Here is a 5,438-nt window from a genome sequence, read left to right as displayed (position 1 = left end):
TCAGTCTATTTCTAGACTCTACAGTTCTATTCATCTCTGTCCACCTTTGGACCAATATTACACTGACATTATCACTATAGTGTTATAATCAATCTTCATATTTGGTGGTTTAAATTCTCCATCTTTGTTTCTTCAAGATCGGCTTATCTATAAATTTTAGTATCAGCTTATCAATTTCTTTTTTTCTTCTTTTTTTTTTTTTTTTTTGTCCTTTTTGAGACCGGCCACACCGCGCTCAGCCAGTGAGTGCTGTGAGTGCACCGGTCATCCCTATATAGGATCCAAACCCGCGGTGGGAGTGTCGCTGCTGTGCTCCCAGCGCCGCACTCTCCCGAGTGCGCCATGGGCTCGGCCCTCAGCTTATCAATTTCCACCAAAAAAGGGAAGGTTTTGACTTGGATTGCATTAAATATGTAGATCATTTTGGGGAGATTGACACATTCACAATTTTGAGTTTCCCTATAACTAATATGGTATATCTCATTATTTTTTTAAACATTTATGAACTGCTCTCAATAACATTTTAGTGTTTTAAATGTAGAAGTATTTCACAATTTTTATTAAATTTTTTTCTAAATATTTGATATGTTTTTGTGCTTTTACATGTAATTTATTTTGAAATTTTATTTTCTATTTGTATGTGGAAAGCATATATAAATGTAATTTTTATTTTATTTTTGTATGCAGCAACTTTGGCAAATGTTTCTTAATAATTTTTATTATTTGAAGTAGATTTTTCTCAGACTTTCTACTTACACAGTCATGTCATCTGTGCATAATTAACAGTCTTGATTTTTCTTTCCTGTTCTTATATCTTTTCTTAACAGGCTGACACCACCGATACAATTTTGAAACAAAACACATATGGGGCAATATTGTCTCACTGCCAGTTTTATAGGAAAGCATTCATATTTCACAATCAAGTATATTTTCTGGTGGGGTTTTTTGGTGTACATGTGTGTCAGATAATCTTTTTCAGATTAATAGGGTTTACTTTTATTTCTAGTTTGCTAAAAGTTTGTCATGACAGTGGTTGAAGAATTTCATCAAATGCTTTTGCTGCATCTATTGAGATGATCATTAGATTTTCTTGCTTTTGCAATCAATGTGACACAACATTTACCTCGATTTTCAAATGTTGAGACCACCTTAAATTCTTGTAATCAGCACTATGCATGCTGTATAATCATTTTTATATATCATTGAAATTCATTTGCTAATATTTTTATTATAATGGGTTATATCCATGATTTTTTTTTCTTTTAATTTTTTTTTCCTTTTTGTCTTTTTTCGTGACCGGCAACGGATCGCAACCCTCAGTGTCGTGCCCGTACCGGACCGGGACCAGCTACGGGATCGCAACCCTCGGTGTTGCTCCCGCACCTCGCTCAGCCAGTGAGCGGCCGGTCTGTATGTGGGATCTGAACCCTCGGCGGGAGCGCCGCCGTGCTTCCCAAGCGGCGCACTGTAAGAGTGCGCCACCGGGCCGGCCCTATATCCATGTTCATGAGAGAATGTGGACTGTAGTTTTTTTTGCTTGCAATGTTTTTGTCAGATTTTGGTGCCAGCATTATCCTGGCCTCATGAAACAAGTTGTGAAACGTCTCTTCTTTTACTGTTCTTTTAAATAATTTGTGTAGGATGTGTAAGATTGGTGGTATTTATTCCTCAGTTGCTGTTAGGAGAAATTTTTATTTGTAAAAAGAATTTTAATAATATATTAAATTTATAACAGATACAAGAGTATATAGATTTTTCTCTTTTTGTATGAGTTTTGATATATTGTTTACAAGGAATTTATCCATCTCAACCAAATTGCTGAATTAATGTTTTTCATGTCAGTAGAGTTGTCACCCTTCTCAAGCCTAATATTGACAATATTTCCCTTTGTCCCTCTCTTTCTTATTTAGTCTTGAGCCTTTAGATTTTCTTTTATACATTTTTTTGTATTTTATTTTTTTCTGAACTTATCTTTATTATTTCAGACTGCCTATTTCTTTCAGTTAGATTTGATGTAGTTTCTTGAGAAGCAAAGTTGGATATTAATTTTTAATCTCTCATTGTATATTTTAAGCTTTACATTTCTCTTTAAGACCTTTCTTAGCTACATCCCACGCATTTTGATATGTTGCTTATATTACCATTAAGTTTAAAATATTTTTAGTTCTCATTCTGATTTCTTTATTGTTCAGTAGATTTTTGACAAATATATCACTTAATCTTCAAGCAGTTGGACTTTTTAATAAATTTTAATAGATGTTTGGATTAATTTTATTGTGATCAGATAATATACTCAAAATATTTCAATTTTTAAAATTTACTTATATCTGTATCCTGATTTATCATATAGTCAATTTTGTTTAGATTTTGTGAATTCTCGAAAAGGATGTGAATTATTTCATTGTTGGGTGCAGTGTCTTAACTATATTTTTATAAACTGCTTAATGGGTAATGATACGGTTATTTTCAAACAGGATTCCAAAGGGTACTGTTTTATATATACATAAAAAAGTCTCTGTCCTTGCTTTAGCTATGTAAAGTTCAATGTTAAAAACGATAGTATTCATGCAAAAGGTGCCTTTTTAAATATGAGGTCATCATTGACTCCATTTCTTAGAGTAAATTTTCCTTTTATATCCTAAAGTCTTCTTTCTAGCAATTTAATATAAATCTTTACACTATTTGCCAAGACAGTGTTAGATCTGAGAAAATGGGGTTTTAGATTGGACTCCTTTTGGAAAATGCTATTTTGAAAATAAATCCAAAAGTGTCATTTTTTAAAGAGAAAAAGAGAGAAAGAGGGAGAGGGGGAGAGAAAGGTTAAAACAATTTTAAAAAAGAAATCTACTTCCATCCTGCTGTCACTATTGACAGTGCACAAATCTAGATAATGCAGGAAATAGCTTAAAGAGGAACAATCCATATTTACCCTTTGTGTGTGCAATTGCACAAAAAAGTGAAAATAAACATGTTACCATATTGCAGGAACACACTTTGCTCTTCTCTACTTAGTTGCTGGCTAAATTCTGAAAGCACATTGGTAGTGATTTAAAAGCTTGTTGTTATCGTCTGTTAAATGTTCTACATGTCACAGGAACTCAAAACCCTCATGCTATCACTTTCACTTGACAATTCTGTGTGTGTCAAGACTGCTTATGCCATCATTCTCTGGCCTTTCTCTTCTTTCTCTTGTTCATTTTCTTTCCTGCCACATCTGACACTTTTTCTCTTTGTTACTCAGTTAAATGGAGCATGCTTACGTTTCCCTATGGAGTACTCCCCTCACCCCACAGTCAACAATAATCTATTGCTATATTATATGAATTCCATTATTTATCCACTGTGTTAACTTTAAGTGCCTTAAGCTGAGTTTTTGTACCATGGGACCAGAAGAGCTAGAGTTTGTGAAAGTGAACTTATCATCAAAGCCATATATCTATAATTTAACAGATTGCTTATTTATTCAGGTGTCTGTAAAATTTCTGAGGGAATTTTACAAGTTATGCCATTATAATGAAACCCATCATATCAAATGTTCAATGGAGAATAAACTAGATTCTATTTGGAACAATGAGGGATGGCAAATACTGTAAGGAAGAGACAGTCTAAAATGAATAAGAATTCAATGAAGTTTTTAAAGACATCACTTTCCAACTTGCTTCATTCTCATCTCTTTGGACTCTTTCTTTTTAATGTATTTACCTGAGTGTTAATCATTCTTAATGTTAATGAAAGTGATGCCATTTTACACTTATTTTCACATAAAGTCCATTAATAAGCCATATAATTAAATTTAAGATAAGACAAATAATGGTTAACTAAAACCCTGGCATAAGCCATAAAATCAAGCTTCAGAATTATACTTTTCTTCCCCCCAGTTTCATTCTAGTTTCATTTTTGGTGGCATCTCTTTTCCAGGCTTGTAACCATGCATCCCAAATGTCATGCACTGGAGGGCTTTACAGATCACTGTGATTCACAGTTGGAAGTTACACTCTTTGGGGTTTCCCTAGTAAGTATACTGGCTTTTAAAATTTCGGTGATTAAATCAGGATTCAGCCATAACTGCTGCTATTTTTTTCAGTGTTAAAGGATGAATGTTACTTTACTCAAGTAAAGATTAGATATTTAATATTTTCCGCTTAAAAGTGAACATGCTTGTTACCAAAAAAGCATAGAGAACATTCAAACCATGGTCACACTAGAACATGGAGAGAGTTTGGTTCCATTTGTGCAATAGTGCTTCCTTTAAAATAGCACTATTTTTAAAACCAGTTATGATAATACTCACCACTGCTTTTCTGCCTGTTACCAATATTGTACCCAAAGTATTTGAAATCCTTTAAAAAGAAGGTTTCTATCGCCTTCCCTTTTTCTTTTTCCAATCTTTTTCTTCTGTTCTGCTTTCCTTTCTTTCACTTCTCCACTCTAGTTAGATTAATTAGATTGTTTATCAGAGTTGGCACTAAGTCACTTCTTGTGATTATGTGGCACAGATGAAAATTTTAGGCATAATAAACCACTTCCCATCATGGATGTTTTGCAGGCAATCTATTTGTGTACTGTGTCAGAACAGAAAGTACAGGGTGAGTGAACCGGCTTTGATCTGGCTCCAACATTATTTATTTGAGTTAAAATATCTTGTCTGTGGAACACCTTTTCTGGTCTTCCAAAGCAGAGATAATTCTTACTTCGCTGGATTGGTGGAAATATCAAAGGGGTTATTACACACAAAATTTTTAAAAGCTGTTATTATTATTGTCTTAGTACATTTGCTCTACTATAACAGAATACCTGAGACTGGGTAATATATAAGAAAAGAAAATCTTTTTGTCGCAGTTTTGGAGGCTGGAAAGTTCAGATCAAGTTACCAGCAGGTTCACTTGTCTGGTGAGGGCTGCATTCTCAGGAGGGGAGGAACACGGTGTCCTCACATGGCAGAAGAGCAGAAGAGCAAGCTGGCCAAATGCTGTACGAAGCCTCTTTTATAAGGACCTTAATCCCATTCACAAGGGAGAAGGCCTTATGACCTAACCACTTCTTAAAGGCCCCACCTCTTAATACTACCACATTGGCAACACCTGAATTTTGGAGGGGACACATTCAAATCACAGCAATTATCATCACTTTTAAGTGGTTAAAACGAAGGTTAGAGCATCAGTAGAGAGGAAGAGAACTAACAATGTTTAGTCATTAATTTGGGAACATTCAAATGATGTAATAAGAAATCTTGCAAAATAGTGATTACAAGATTAATGCTACTGACAAATTGTATATATTTGTATGTGTGCATGTGTGAGTGTGTTTCTGTATAACCATATTCAAGTATGAAAGTTTCTAATAGGAAAAAGAGACTTCCAAAATAAAAATTTCTGTAATGAGGCATTCTGTCTTTAGCCTTGTTTTCTCTGGTGCTACAAAGTCTATTTTGGTAAGTG

This window comes from Galeopterus variegatus, unplaced genomic scaffold (assembly GCF_000696425.1).
Source record: "Galeopterus variegatus unplaced genomic scaffold, G_variegatus-3.0.2 Scaffold144, whole genome shotgun sequence".
Taxonomy (NCBI): domain Eukaryota; kingdom Metazoa; phylum Chordata; class Mammalia; order Dermoptera; family Cynocephalidae; genus Galeopterus; species Galeopterus variegatus.
Note: the sequence above shows the minus strand (reverse complement) of the source record.